Here is a 16990-nt window from a genome sequence, read left to right on the forward strand (position 1 = left end):
GAGAACAGAGACTTCTGATCATGCTACTACTATTATCACAAGTATTAGTAATATTAGTGCTAATAGGTAGTAGTACTTGTTTAAGTAGTAGTAGTAGTAGTATTAGTAGTGGTATAATTAAGCAATAAAGCCCAAGGGGGTGTGGTATATGGCCAATATACCATGGTTAAGGGCTGTATATATATATGAATAAATAGGATTTTTTTAAATTTAAAATTTTTGCAGTAAAAAAAAGTATTAATTTAGGTATTCTGTACCCAAGTATTCACACAAATAAAATAAAAAGTGACGTGATCATGTATCAATGTAATCAAGGTATAAAAGTATTATTTTCAAATACAATCTCTTTTTGGAATTAGTTGTGGTCAATTTGCAGTGTTCAAATTATTCAAATTATGTTCCGGCTCCCAACCATCCGATCCATCAAAAATCAGCCTGCTGCTGAATCTAATTGCCAACCCCTGGAATAGTGGTATGATAATAGTACAGGAGTACTGCAGCAGGACCAAGACAGTCTTCATGCAGTTACTAAGGTGTACAGAGAGTTAAAACTGATGCCACAGACATTGTTAGTGGATATTGAAACGAAACTGGTTGAAATGACGTCATTATAATCAGAAACTGATGTCTTTTCAAATAGTTTTTCTCAGATTTGGCTGCTGGGAAGAGGCTCATAATCAATCAGTTTTGTGTCAATGTCCAATGACAATGTCTGTCAGAGTGCGAAGAGAGGAAGAGTCCAGGGGGCAGATCTGTTTAAACGCAGGTGCATTGGTTTAAACCTCAGATGTGGCATAAACGTTCAGAGATAACATGCAGTTACCTACATGGCGTTGTCATAGGTGATGTACAGTAGGGTTGGATGATATACCGTATATACCAAATACCAGTGTATTTCGAAATAACCCAGGTAGGATTTTCAATACCGTCAATATAATTTAAACATTAGCCAGTTAGCTAAAGGTAGCTAACGCCGATTAGTGCTCGATATGAAAATCTGTATATCGCTCAACCCCGATGTATAGTATTTAGTTTTGTTGTTTGTTTGTTTCGGCCAGTACCCCATGGACAAAAACAAAGGRGTGAAGATCCCTGTCCAGCTCCGTGTCAACATGTGGCTGGGSCTCTCTGCCCACGAGAAGAAGTTCAACAGCTTCTCAGAGGGAACCTTCAGTGTGTTTGCAGAAATGGTATTCTTATTGTTATTCACATGGATTTTGTGGCAATGCTTTGTTTTACAGTCCTAAAGTTGGTATTTTACCTGGTCTTTACTATGCTGATGAATCTCTTTTCCCTCACCCCCTCYTTCTCGCTCTCCCTCTTCACCCTCAGTATGAGAACCAGGCCCAGGTGTTTGGGAAGTGGGGCACCACAGGGTTGGTGTGCCGGCATAAGTTCTCTGACGTGACGGGGAAGGTGAAGCTGAAACAGGAGCGCTTCATGCCCCCCAGGGCGTGGGAGTGGGAAGGCGAGTGGTTCGTCGACCCCGAGAGAGGGTGAGAGTGACCTGTTGGCATGCTTAAAAACCACACCCCACGAACAACATACACACTCATACTCACACACTCATACTATACTCATATCCACACACACTGTCACTCACACAAACTAACACACACACACACACACAACACACACACACACACACCAAACTAACACACACACACACACACACACCCACACATACACACACACGACACACACACACACAACACAACACACACACACACACACACACACACACACACACACACACACCACACACACACACACACACACACACACACACACACACACACACACACACAGATAAGTTTGTGGACCCTGATACGATGGTGACGGGAGATCTAAGTAAATCAACTGAAATTTACGATAGAAACTTCCTGTTTTCATTGTTGTTTCTAGTAGTTAACATTTCAGTTGGGGATACCCCACGCCACCACAAATCTAGCTTGGTCTGGCATCTGGCCTGTGGCTCTGTGGTTAGGGAGTCATCCTCTTTCGTCTTCTATAGATGTGCAGGGGATGTTCATCAGTACGTGTGAATACTCCAGTACACAATAGTGTCCCACTGTCCACCTTCATCCACTCCACCCTAAGTCACTCATTGTTTGCCTCTGAGGTCAGGCAGTGCCGCAAACACCAGCGCCCTCAGTAGTACTCTCATAGAACACTTCCCAGACAGTTTATCTCATTGATTTGGTTTGATATGACCTTTCCCCAACACAGTTACCTCATTGATTGCGTTTGGATTTTGATCTTTTTTCAAGACATTCCTTCCAGTGGTTTCTGTAATCCCACCTTCTTTCCACTAGAGGTGAGCATTCCTGTCTAGCTCCATTCTGCCAAGTACTCTATTACGCTATTGGTGATGTGCTATGTCTCGTGTTCTGGTTTACTGTCCTCTTGTGGGACCAGGAAGTTTGTCGGTTATTTCTTCTACTTCAAATTGAGAGAGACCACTTATCACACAAAGTCGAGTTATACTTAAAACTACATCTTTTAATAGTAAGAGCCTTTTGGCAATAGCGATGGGCTTGTCGACGAATCCACCATCTCTAATGTTCCGTTTGAGAGCCGGCGAGACCAAAAGTTACAAGGGTCTTTTATAGCCAAGATACACTCCTTTCAACCTACATGACGAACAACAGATATATAGAATGGGTCACAAGGTTAAGATTTGTATGAAAGATACCTATAATACATAGCAAACAGCATCTGCTGTGTCAAAAGTTTTCATTGTATAGACCAGTGTCTGGCCCTCCGACTCCAAACTGGAACAATCGCTCTCTGGTACGGTATCGAACAGAAACATTAACTCATGCTCTGGAATGCTCTTTAGGTTTTATCACCCAAAGACATCGTAAATCTCCTGTCATCTCCCAGAGGCCCATCCTCAGTAGAACACACACACAATAGCTATAAGAATACTCTATTCTGTCGAATAAAACAACCATTTGATGCAATAAAGTATTATAACAAAATCTTGCAATTTTTCTCCTCACGGGGATAGTAAAACCAGGAACATTTTGACAAGTGGGGACATTTCGCCGATCCCCACAAGGAAAAAGGCTATTTTAGGCTTATAGGTTAGGTTTAGGGTTAGGGTTACAATTAGGGTTAGGTTTAGGAGTTAGGGTTAGGGTTTGGGTTAGGGGATAGAGGTAGGGGTTAAGGAAAATAGGATTTTGAATGGGAATTAATTGTTTGGTCCCCACAAGGATAGTCAAACCAACGTGTGTGTCTGTGTGATACAGCCTGCTAACAGAAGCAGACGCGGGGCACACAGAGTTCACAGACGAGGTCTTCCAGAACGAGACACGTTTCATTGGCGGGGAGTGGAAGCCTGCTGCCGACCCCTTCACAGACGTGGTGAGACAGAGCAACACACACAGACACACACACTATTGCTAGAGACAACCCTGTCGCCTGTACTCAGACCCCTCTATCTACAAGAGGGAATAGATATGTAACACTGAGAAGTAAAGCTGAGACCCCTCAGTGTCACATTATTTCTCCTTTTAGGATGAAATTGTATGTTCTCTTTTTCTTACAAAAAGAGGCCAATGAAACTGAAGCCATTTCGTCTGTTTCCCTTGCAATTTGATTAGACTACGTAGCGACAGGTGCTCTTCCCTGGATTCATTTTATGCACATATCACTCACTGTCATGTTTTAAGTCATGTTTCCCTTGTCAAGAGAGCTGCATATAGCCTGGGTACCATTCCACTTTTTGTCTCTCCTTGTCATGCTAAGAATTGTATCTAAAAATAAAATAAAAGTTGTTTCTTAACAACAGTATTTATAGTTGTTCTTAAAATTCTGCATATTGAACGTTGAAATGGCCAAATGTCCAGACTGTTTGGCATATGACACCGAGTACAAGGAATGGAAACAGGTCTGGATTTCAGGCTAAGCTGCGTAGCCTTGATGTTTTCAAACTGTGACGCTTATTGTTTTGATGTCGGGGAGTTTACACAGCCAGCTAACTTTTTCCACGATGGTGCTTGTTTCAGTGAATCCCATAAATATAGAGGCTTAGTTAAATACTTGATAGGAGACTAGAAACCAATGTGAATCAATCCCTCCCCACACAGAATACCCAGAGGGGAAAATACAGTGCTACTTCCCTACTTTTATAAACAGTSTCTCTGTATTGTTTTGATGTTGTATGTGGTGTCATTGTCACATGTTGATATACAGCCATTGTGTAATGTTGGAAGTGACTGACTGTGACTGTTCTGTGTAGAATGGGCAGAAGAGCCAGAGTCCAGGGGAGATAGAGTGTCCTGCTGGCTGGAAGTGGGAGGATGACTGGAGCTTCGACAGCAACAGGGCTGTGGATGAGAAAGGTAAAGAAGCGCTGGAATTATTCTCCTTCATATCCATAACCCAGATGATAACACTGGGATTATTCTCCTTCATATCCATAACCCAGATGATAACACTGGGATTGATTTTATAATGAACTGGTGTATACTTGTTTCAATCAAACAATCAATATTGTTTAAGGATTGCATTATCATATGTAGAACAATATGGCACTGTATTGTATACAATTTAATTGATACACCTCTTCTGTACCGTATTTTGACTTGACCTATTATAACCAATATGATACTACAGTATAAAGCTGAATGTCCTCTGACTCTGTATACCGTTTGTCACTGTGTGTGTTGTGTACCAGGTTGGGAGTATGGCGTCACCATTCCCCCCGATGACAAGCCAAAGTCCTGGGGAGCAGCAGAGAAGATGTACCACATCCACCGCAGGAAGAGACTCTTACGACCACGCAGGAAAATAGCAGACACTAAAGCAGCACCTGAGGTGAGCGGAGGAGGAAGAAGAGAAGCGGAGGGAGGAGGAGGAGGAGGAAGGGGAGGGAGAAGGAAGAGGAGGAGGAAGTGAATGAGGAGAAGGAAGAGGAGGAGAAGGAAGATGACGAGGTAAGGGAGGAAGAGTAGGAGGAAGAGGAGGGGAAGGAGGAAGAGAAGGAAGAGGAAAATGAGGAAGAGGAGAAGGAAGAGGAAGGGGAAGGAGGAGGAGAAGAAGGGAAAGGAGGATGGAGGAGTAGGAAGCGGTTATAGAAGAAGAGAGGAGGAAAATGTTTAGTGTGCAGGGTAGAGTGGAAGCATGTGTGTCTGTATGTCAATTTCAAGGGCTAAAGTTCTAGTTCTTACACACTGTCCACTGCCTCTCCGTTGACTCTACAGAGGCGGGATCCCGGCGAAGGCTGGGAATACTCGTCCTTGATTGGCTGGAAGTTCCACAGGAAGGAGCGTTCGTCTGACACATTCCGCCGTCGCCGCTGGAGACGCAAGATGGCTCCGTCAGATGGAATAGGAGCGTCAGCCATCTTCAAACTGGAGGGGGCGCTGGTCAGTAACTTCTTCTGAGTTCAAAAACAATTGACTACACAGGACGGCTAGACTTAAACTAGACTCATACCGCACATCAATGTACATCAAAAGTGCTTCATTTTACAAATGTTGTTTTTTTCACCCGCAGAAGATGGACTATCAATCAATCAATTTTACAAGTGTTGCTCTCTCCCAGCTGTGTGACTGTGTTGTGGAGATAAATAAAATACTACTTTAGCAAGTGTTAGGTTCTAGTTAAAGAGAGTAAAAAACTCACGCACGCTTATTAAAGTTTATTATTCACTCACTGGGTCATACAGCTGCATAAGACAAGGAACATATTCACACAAGCACTGGTATTTAACCATTTCTCCTATGCTGAGTCCCTTGTTACACATCTGAACAGCCAATACACCTCTGTTGCTATCAAGAAGATGAGTGATATATGTTCTTCCTCACTTTATCTAACCAGACCTCTGTCCCAGAGGACTCACTCCTGCCCAACTCACGGCTGTCATGTTGACATGTACCAGACTATGTCTCTTCTCCCATAGGATCCCTGATGGCTAACAATAACATATCCTGACAGAATGTAAACATTATACATTCCCCTCTCTCCCTCAGTGACATGAATAAGTATATTTCATATCTAAAAGTCAGAACCCATCAAAAGGCTTTGGGAAACCCAGTCCATGATAATACAATGGAATTTGGCCAAGTGCCTTTCAGTGTGTTATCTTGATTATAATATCCTCTCAGCATTCTCCTCCATCTGCCCCTTCCTGCCCAGTGATCCTGGTTGGCAAAGCACTCAAAAGGCACAGATTAGACCAGAGTTGACTCATGCCCTATTTATTTCAAATCAAATCAAATTTTATTCACAGTGGTGTGCTATTTGTGCTGCTGTACCATCATGGGCCCAATCCAGAAACAAACCCAAACTCCTAGTCCCTGGACACTTATGGAGATTCAAGAGGATTGGATAGATTTAAGCAATATCGTTATAGCTCCAGCAGGGTCCAATAGTCTAAAATCTTGTGTCTAGGGGTTAGGATCTAGGGTTCATTTTTCTGGGACTGGGCCGTGGTTGTGTTGGTTGTGTTATTATGTCCTGATGTCATGTCATGATGAGCTTAATCAATGCACATATTTTCCTAATGGATGATCATAATAAAGTAATAACTATTAAATAAAGACAAATGTATTCAGGCGGCAGGTAGCCTAGTGGTTAGAGAGGCAGGTAGCCTAGTGGTTAGAGCGTTGGACTAGTAACCGAAGGGTTGCAAGATTGAATCCCCGAGCTGACAAGGTAAGAATCTGTTGTTCTGCCCCTGAACCCACTCTTCCTAGGCTGTCATTGAAAATAAGAATTTGTTCTTAACTGACTTGCCTGGTTAAATAAAGGTAAAATAAAATAAAAATTCAACATTCACCACTCTGGAATTACCTGTCTCTCTAATGAAGGCATTGCTAGCCCTGTTCTGAACTGGTCTCTCTGGCTGCGTTTACACAGGCAGCCCAATTCTGATCTTTTTCCCACTTATTGGCAAAAGAGCTGATCTGATTGGTCAAAAGACCAATTAGTGGGAAAAGATCAGACTGGGGATGTCTTTGTAAACACAGCCTCTATGTTTTGTCTACAGGGGGTAGATGTTGATGAGAAGGCCAGTAAGAAGGAAGCAGCCAGACTGTTTGGTGCCAACACACCCACCGTTTCCTGTAACTTTGACCGTGAGTAACATTGACCCATGCCAGCTGATTGCAGACACTGATTAAGTGATTAAGGCTGTGGCCACACAGAGGTAGATGAAAGAGTATGAAAAACTCATAAGCATTGGTCACGGTCCGGTTTGTCCAACAAAAAAGTGAACTAATTTACACATTTTGCATACGAGTTGCATACTTAACAAGATGGACAACATCCGCATTTTTGTTGACAGATAGACATTCATCATCTCCTTTGTTCGTGAAGGTATGCCTCCACTAGAAAAAACACTGGGCCAACTGTTGTTTTTTACGGACAATCTCTGTCTGGCCGCAGCCTAAATGTTGATTTCTCCTCAGATTCCTCCACTCCACTGCTCTTCCTCTCAGGAAGTCTGGGACCACACTTTGCAGATGACATTAAATCACTATCACTCTCTCTCTTCAGGGTCGTATATGTACCATCTGAGGGTGTATGTCTATCAGGCCAGGAACCTCATCGCCATGGACAGGGACAGCTTCTCAGGTGAGGAACATCATGAAATGTAGATAAATGGATAGCTCACCTTTTTTTCCCTCCAACTTACCAAGCGGGTTGTTACATCCAAACCATTTGTTTGTTAGCTAGTTATTGAGCACCGTCCACAATCTCCTGGCTAGCACTTTAAAAAAATTTAAGAAATGATAGTGGAAAATGACTGGGTTGTTTCCACTAACATTGCATGGGGAAAGAGAGAGTTGGAGGTGGAAGCGTAACCCGATCCTCACAGCAGTTGTAATTGAACCACTAGCTGATTAAATCCATTTTATCAATACAATGACTGTGCTCTGGTCTCCTGCTTCAGATCCCTACGCCCATGTGTCCTTCCTCCATGTGAGTAAGACCACAGAGGTCATCAGGGCCACTCTGAACCCCACCTGGGACCAGACCCTCATCTTTAATGACATCGAGATCTATGGAGACCCCCAGACCATTGCACACAACCCCCCCAATGTGGTGCTGGAGCTCTACGACAGTGACCAGGTGGTATGTACCCTATCAGACCCTCACTTACCCTACCAGTTGTAGTGTGTTAGCAATACTTAGTGGTGCAATACCAGCCGAGCACTGTACATACATGTGATACACTTATGTACATGTATGTGGTCAATGTATGCGACCACCACCAAGTACATTTCAATGAATCCTGTGAGTCCGAGTCAAGTCAATACATTACACCCGTCAATTTCCATCCACTGCCTGTTCACCTGGACTTATTCACCTGTGCCCTGATAAAACTTCTTAAGGATCGGCATTCAGTCAACGGGACAGTTATAAATCATGCAGCACGTTATGTCAAGATCGCAGATTTTAGAGAAACAACAAATGTCGGTACATAAAAGTGTCTTATATCGGATGAAAGCTTAAATTCTTGTTAATATAACTGCACTGTCCAATTTACGGTAGCTATTACTGCGAAAAAATGCCATGCTATTGTTTGAGGAGAGCTCCTAACAGCAAAAACTTTTTCCACCGCGATAGGTTTGATAAATTCACCTCTGAAGGTGACATGTGTACTTAAATCAGAGCAAGATTTCAGAATGTATCATCCAAAGGGTCCCAGAGATAACATGAAGTGTCGTTTTGTTAGATAAAATCCTTTTTCATATCCTAAAAAGGTCCATATAGCATGCACGATCGATTTTGTATTTCTACACGTTCAATTTGCAAAGAAAGGAATCTGTGAAAATCTCATCCTAAACGTTGTTTCAACCAGCCAAATCACGTTTGTATGTATTCCTCAGAGATCCTAGAAGGTAACAAGACTTCACTATATCATTAGAGGTGTAGTTTATTCTATAGGACACCATATTTGGTCAGAGAGCGACGCCTTCATGGCACGCCGATGACGCGAGCGGTCATCACTTGAACGACTGTATCTTTTTCAAATAAGCACCAATCGGGGTCAAACAAAGCTAGCTAGATAGTCAATGTGCTGGGATTTACGGGAATATCCGGAAACCATGTATATGTCGTAAAATGTAGCAACTAACCTTGTACGACAGCATGCCTTTTCATTTTGGACAAAAATAAGAATATTCAGAGTTATGAAGTTATGAAAACGGGTTGTTTTGCAAATGTTGAACTTATAATATGGCTACTAATACTTTGAAAGCTAAATCAAAGTCCAAGTATACAGATTTGACGATATTCTTGCAGACAAATGTAATATGAATGCGAATGTCTCTTCACGATTTGCCCAAATGTACTTGGGGACTTCACACTAAAGGTATTGTAGTTCACTGATACTTCAAGTTTTCCATCTGAAACTTTGCATATACACCATCTTGTGGACACTATCGGAATTACAACCAGAGTGATGGCTAGAACTGTGACCTTTCTCTTGCATTTCAAAGATGGTGGTACACACATACTTTGTATTTTGTATTTTCTTCTACCAGAACTATTGTGTTAAATTCTCCTACATTCAATTCACATTTCCACAAACATCAAAGTGTTTCCTTTCAAATGGTACCAAGAAAATGCATATTCTTGCTTCAGGGCCTGAGCTACAGGCAGTTAGATTTGGGTATGTCATTTAGGTGAAAATTGAAAAAAAGGGGGCTATCCCTATCCAGCCCTGTCTATTTCAACAGTGTCATATTGTAAGTTCAATAATATTTCGGTACCATTGTTTTTGACTAGTGCAAGCAGTTGATACTTATCTAGCTATCTGTTATTATTTTTCTTTTAAGCATGTATGTTGGAAGCATCTTCGTCCTTGTAGACAAAAAATAAAAAAATAACTTGTGTTTGTGTTTTTCTTTACTGTTACTCTTGTACTATTAGCTAGTTATTTTTTAAGGTTTTACTTGAAATTATCTGGATATGTGGTTGTTTTGCCTACTTTAGTTGAATGCACTGAGTGCAAGTGTCTGCTAAATGTACTAAAATGTAGATGCTACATATCCCTGTGCTGTGTCCGACTCTCAGGGTAAAGACGAGGCCATGGGTCGCTGTACGTGTCCCCCTGTGGTGAAGCTGAACCTCGGCACAGTGGTCTCCCCCAAACTGCTGTGGTTCCCCGTCACCAAGAAAGGCCGCAGCGCAGGAGAGATGCTGGTGGCTGCCGAGCTATTGCTGAAAGACAAGGTAAAGTACTACCCAGCTAGCACAAAATGTTCTGAGAACCGTATGTTTCTTAGAGCTTGGTGAAAGCTTGGTGATCCTATGGTTATTTTGCATAAAACCTTCCCGCAACTTTCTGGGAATGGTGCTGGATAGTGGCTTGGTCTTGGAAAGTTCTCAGCACATTTAAGGAACCTGATAAAAAACTTTATTTTCTTGGTATTTCATTACTTTAACAGAACGTTTCCAAAAGTTCAAAGATGGTTACATTCAATTAAAATGCTGGTAATGTTCTAGGAACGTTCTCCAATTTGTTTGACATTGGGAATGTTCTGCAATATTTCCGAGAACGTTAAGAAACAACATTCTTCTGTGGGAATTTCAGTACTTCAGAATAATTTTTCTTACAGGTTTCCTCATGGTTCTATTTAAAGTCATGTTGTCAAATTGTTCGGAGAACATTAACGAAACGTTTGTTTGCAACGCTCAGAGAAAGTTTTTAGAAGGTATGTTAAAAACATATACATTCCATTATTCTCAGCATCAAAAAACTCTCTCTATCCTCTGTCTTGTTAAGTGTGTTCAGGTGTGTTGGCTATGCCCACTAATTGGCCACACCTGATCTTAATGTGTACTTGTTTCCTTTGAAATGGGGTCTGTTTGTAGACTAAAATTAACACCTTTGTATGAATTAAAAAGAATATGGCATGCTAGCTCCAACCTGGTGGTGCAGTGGGCTAATTCCATGGATAGAGAACAGAAGCTCATAGGTTTGCATCTCACTGATGCTGTGCCACAATAAATGCATGATTAATGCCTAAGCAAATTCATTTTCATGTGTCCTATCTGTGCTTGGAGTTCAAAACAGTTAACCCAAACTAAGCTAGCAGTTTTATTAAAAGTCTCAGAAGGTTTTTTAATTGTCTTCAAATAACCTAGAATTTCTATTCTCTGAAAGTTTAGAAAACCTGCCAGGGAAACTTTCAGAGAACCATAATAAAACATTCTCAGAACCTCCCTGCAACTTCAGAATGTGCGTTCCCAGAACAGGTGAAATTTTCACTTACGTTCTAAGAACGTGGCTTCTCTTATGGCTTCTCTAACAGAACAAATGTGAAACCAAAAAAGTACGTTCCCACAACTTCCAATGAAGCAAATACTTCCCCGGATCTGTCCTCTTCTTTAAAGTGGTACTGCAACTTCCCTTCAAACTCAGTGTACTGTATAACAGTTCTCTCCAATCTTTAAAGCTGAAATCCACGAAAGGCGTCACTGGTCGCCTCGCAGGTTGACGTTTGTTGTCCTGGAGGCAGAACTGAGCAATTTCCCCTTAGATAGGAAAGGGAAACTTCCAATGAAGCAAATATGCTAGCTGGGTAGTGCCCAGTGTTGCAGTGTTGTTACGGTGAAAGTTGCTCCTAACCAAAGATTTCTCTACCTCTAACCTCATGCGCTAGGCGGGTGAAAAATATCTGACTGTGTGTCAGTGGTTGGTGCAACTTCCACCAACTCCAGTCCAGGTCGAGTTACTATAGAGCACTTTTTTTGTGAAAATCACGATATAAAATACATTTAATTGATTGATTGATTGATGTGTATTACTTTTAGGCCAATGAGAGTGACTTGCCCCTGGTGCCCCCCAGACGAGGAGCAACACTCTACATGGTTCCCCAGGGAATCAGGCCTGTCGTACAGCTTACCGCCATCGAGGTGAGGCCTCAGGCAGCCCGCACACTCTACATGGTTCCCCAGGGAATCAGGCCTGTCGTACAGCTTACCGCCATCGAGGTGAGGCCTCAGGCAGTCCGCAAAACCATCAAACACACACTCACATGCACGCTTGTGCATGCATGAACTCATACACACACAACACACACACACACACATGAACACACACGCAAGCACACATTCACACACATGAAGACACACACACACATTCTCCTCTGTGTTTCTCTTTCTCGTGTGTGTGTGTGTGTGTTCATGCACACTCGTGCTTGTGTGTGTGTTTGTGTTGTGTCCTAGATCTTAGCCTGGGGTCTGAGGAACATGAAGACCTACCAGTTGGCCACAGTCACCTCTCCCAGTCTCATGGTGGAGTGTGGGGGGGAGGTCGTCCAGACGGCCGTCATCAAGAACATCAAGAAGAACCCCAACTTCCCCGGATCTGTCCTCTTCTTTAAAGTGTACTGGCAACTTCCCTTCAAACTCAGTTACTGTATAAAAGTCTCCTCCATGAGATATACTATTAATATCAGGGACTTGGAAGGAAAAGACAAATGCTCCGATGTCAACAAAGTGACTGAATGAACGTGACATAAATGTACTATATTGAGTGGTATTTACTGGTATTTTAACTGTACACCATATGTACTGTAGATTTGTAGGTGATACTTAACTAGTTTGTTCTCAGATATGTTTGTGTTTGACATTGACAGTGACCATAGGAGCTATCAAGACAACACAAAACGATCTAGGACCAGGCTAATCTTTAAAGCTGAAATCCACGAAAGGCGTCACTGGTCGGCGCAGGTTGACGTTTAATTGTCCTGGAGGCAGAACTGAGCAATTTCCCCTTAGATAGGAAAGGAAATGCATAGTCAGTTGTACAACTGAATGCATTCAACTGAAATGTGTCTTCTGCATTTATTCCAACCCCTCTGAATCAGAGAGTGCGGAGGGCTGCCTTAATGGACATCCACGTCTTCAGCGCCTGGGGACAGTGGATTAAGTGCCTTGCTCAGGGCAGAACGACAGATTTTTACCTTGTCAGCTCAGGGATTCGATCCAGCAACCTTTCGGCAAGCTGCAAAGTCAAAATTGGCTCTATTGTAAAAATTCATGAAAACTAAAATGAACTTTTGGTCTTAATTTAAGGTTAGGGTTAGGCATTAGGGTTAGCAGTGTGGTTAATGTTAAGGTTAGGTTTAAAATGAGATTTTATGACTTTGTGACTGTGCCAGCTAGTGACCACGCTGCAGAGCTGCCTCCAGAAAATGATTCATACAAAAAAATGCTAACCTGCCGTCTCCCGCCCCTGTTAATGTTTTTGTGACAGAGGAGATGAGCATCCATCATCATGGTAAAAAAAAAATCCTAGTACATACTCTGATGTTCTATCATTCCTGCAATGATGTCAGAACCAAGTAAACAGTGTTCGTTGTTGGAAATAACGTCTTTGTTGTTGTAATATCTCAAACGGACGTGGAAGTATCACCACTACAGATTCCAGCCTGAAGGACCCCAATATTGATGCATTTCCATCCCAAGAAATAATTACTTAGTTTTAAATGTTTGAAAACCATTAAGATAAACCAGTTTAAATGTCTCTGCATTTAAGCTGATGATTATTGCTTTCTGTTTAATTGATTGATTGTCTTTGATTTGATCCTATAGTCATGCACTAACTGTAAGTCGCTAAGACCGTCTGCTCAATGTAACCCTAACCCCCCTCCCCCAGCTCCTAACCCAAAGAGGAGATGTACACCCCTCCCATCGTTCTGAAGGTGATCGACCACCGGCCGTCAGGCAGGAAGCCCATTGTGGCCAGTGTAACCCTTCTCCCTGGAGAGTCCGTAAGCTGTGACCCCTAATACGTCACCAATGCTGAGGTGCCATCTTCCAAAGGTACACACATACAAACAGAACACGTTATGCCACGCACACAAATACGCATGAACACGTCATGCACGATTGACAAACAACAATTTCACCACACAACACATCCCACACACAACATGCTAAAATACTTACTGTATGGTGTCAATCTATTTACTAACCCCCTTTCTTTTCTGTTGTGTATTATTGTAATAGTGGCCATGATGGCAGCAACTCAAGGAAGACATCATCATTAACATTGGGAGGATAGGCCTCATCCTTAATACTGAGTAGCTCACTGTAAAACTAAAAAGACTGTAACAGTATTAGCTTGTGTTGTGTTGTTATCAGAAATGTACCAGCACTGTAGCCTGGGTGCCATGCTGTTTTCTGCTGTCTTGTAAAAATAGCTTGGCATGACAATGAGTGACAAAGAGTTGACAAGATGGTACAAACAGATCTGGAATCAGGCTAATGTTTGTGTGTTACACATTCTGATGATTGTATTCTGTTTTCTTCTTAGCTCCACAAAGAGAAGGTGAGATTTTTCCTTTTGTGAATACATATGATCAAGGATGGAAAGAATCAAGGATTTGACAGAGTCAAAATGTGCTGGTATTGAGGCTTATTTGAGTCTGCCTGTTTTGCAGGAGAGGAGGCAGTTGACTGGTGGAGTAAGTTCTATGCCTCTGTGGAGAGCACGAGAAGTGTGGGCCGTACCTCAAAAAAGGATACGACACCCTAAAGGTGCAGTGAGAACGTTCTACCACTTCTGTCCATGACTGAATGTTTGAGTTGACCTGGTTTTTTTGGAAATCTCTTTTGTCTTACAATGGTCACAAGGACTGTTCATATTACTTTTCCATCAATATTTAACACCCACCTGGGTTTTACACGACAACCAGTATAATTGTGATGCTGTGAAAAATTTCTATATGTATGATGGTGTGAATTGTGTAACGGTTTTCTTCCAGGGTGAAGGAGAGGACCAAAGTGCAGCGCGGCTAGTGTTAAACATGTTTAATAACGAACAAGTAAAACACTACAAACAACAATACAAAATAACAAATGTGCAAAAAACCGAGACAGACTATCTGGTGCAGACAATCACAGAGACAGGAAACAAACACCCACAAAATCCCAACACAAAACAAGCCTCCTATATATGATTCTCAATCAGGGACAACGATTACCATCTGCCTCTGATTGAGAACCATATTAGGCTGGACATAGAAACAGACAACTAGACACACAACATAGAATTCCCACCCAGCTCACGTCCTGACCAACTAAACACATAGCAAAACAACAGAAAACAGGTCAGGAACGTGACAAATTGTGTGTATCGCCTCAGGTGTATCAGGGTTGTACATACAGTCAGGTCCCAAATTATTGACACCCTTGATAAAGATTAGCAATAAAGACTGTATAAAATTAATAATACAAATACTGTGCTGTATTGTATGCTCAAAGATATTGCTCAATTATATTATTTTATACTAATACAATTGATCAGAGAAAGAGATTTTGTTAACAATAGACCTTAGACCATTCCTCCATACAGAATATTTCCAGATTCTTGATGTCCTTCGCTTATGGACTGCCCTCTTCAATTCAAACCACAGGTTTTCAATGGCGTTCAAAATCCACAAAGAAATGTTTAATTGACCACAAAATCATCATCTTGCTATGGCCATCTCAGTCTCCGGTCTTGAACCCCATTGAAAACCTGTGGTTTGACTTGAAGAGGGCAGTCCATAAGCGTAGAGGAAGGACATCAAGGATCTGGAAAGATTCTGTATGGAGGAATGGTCTAAGACCCCTCCCAATGTGTTCTCCAATGTTATAAAACATTTTAGAAAATGGCTTAGTGTTGTTATCCTCGCAAGGGGAGGGTGCTGGAGTATTGAAAACGGGTGCCAATCATTTTGACCCCTATCTTTTTTAGATTTTTTGTTATTACTTGTTTAACAAAGTCTTTTCCCTGAGCAATTGTATTAGAATAAATAACAATATAGCTCAGTGTTTGTATTATTTATTTTATACTGTCTTTTTTTGTTATCTTTATCGAGGGAGCCAATAATTTTGATTTGTGTGTGTGTGTCTGTGTGTCTGTGTATCTGTGTGTGTCTTATTAAGGTGTTTCAGGTTGTGTGATGTGTGTTTGTCCTCAACATATTAAGGTATGTGTCCTCATGTGTATAACAGTGTGATGTGTGTGTTTTCCCAGGTGTATGAAGGGGAGCTGGAGGAGGTCCCAGATTTCCGAGGGCTGACAGATTTCTGTAAAACGTTCCGACTGCAGCGGGGGAAGACTGAGGATGAGGACGACGACCCCTCAGTGGTCGGAGAGTTCAAGGTGATCGCAGACCTCTTTTTCTTTTAGGAATGTATGATCCTTCATGCATACAATTCATCCTGTTAAGATATATTTTCAAGGGAGTTCTGTCCAGAGCCTGTTTTCAATAACAAGGAGACATGGACTAAAGCCCTGCACATACAGCTGGTCGGGGGGAAAACAACGTTACATAGAACCAATGATAAACGTCCTTATTTTCTCCACTTTATATGTGAACCCAGCCTAAGTATTGACACCTAGCCTGACTTTTGACCCCTGACCCTGCTGGTGTCTCCTGTGCTGTAGGGCTCGTTCCGGGTGTACCCCCTATCTGATGACCCAGGGGTGCCAGCCCCACCACGCCAGTTCAGAGAGCTGCCTGAGAGCGGGTTGCAGGAGTGCCTGGTCAGGATCTACGTGGTGCGATGCATGGACCTGCAGCCTAAAGACAACAACGGCATGGTGAGTGGACGCCAAACACAGTGTAACAGACTCTACACACCGAGAACACTTCCGACGCGATCCTGGATCAGGCGTATGTCAAAAGTTGAATTAATTTCAACTTTCAGCTGAGCGTTTTTGCAGCGCATATACATAAGTTTGCCCCTCCCCCTCACCAACCAGCAGTTCTCATTAAAATACATGACTTATATAGCCTTTTCTCACACAAACACCATACAATATTTCAACATTTGTGTTTGTTTTTGGTTTTTAGTGTGACCCTTACATCAAGATCTCTTTGGGGAAGAAAACAAAAGATGACAGGGATGACTACAAACCAAACACCCTCAATCCAGAGTTTGGCAGGTAAACATTTTTATTTAACCTTATTTAACTAGGCAAGTCAGTTAAGAACAAATTCTTATTTTACAATGATGGCCTACA

General features: G+C 42.0%; 1 pseudogene; it reads left to right on the forward strand.

Moving 5' to 3' along the window:
* The window catches only part of LOC111980093 (myoferlin-like), a 62161-nt pseudogene that overhangs the window by 30728 nt on the left and 14443 nt on the right, over window positions 1–16990 (forward strand).

This window comes from Salvelinus sp. IW2-2015, linkage group LG20, assembly GCF_002910315.2.
Source record: "Salvelinus sp. IW2-2015 linkage group LG20, ASM291031v2, whole genome shotgun sequence".
NCBI lineage: Eukaryota > Metazoa > Chordata > Actinopteri > Salmoniformes > Salmonidae > Salvelinus > Salvelinus sp. IW2-2015.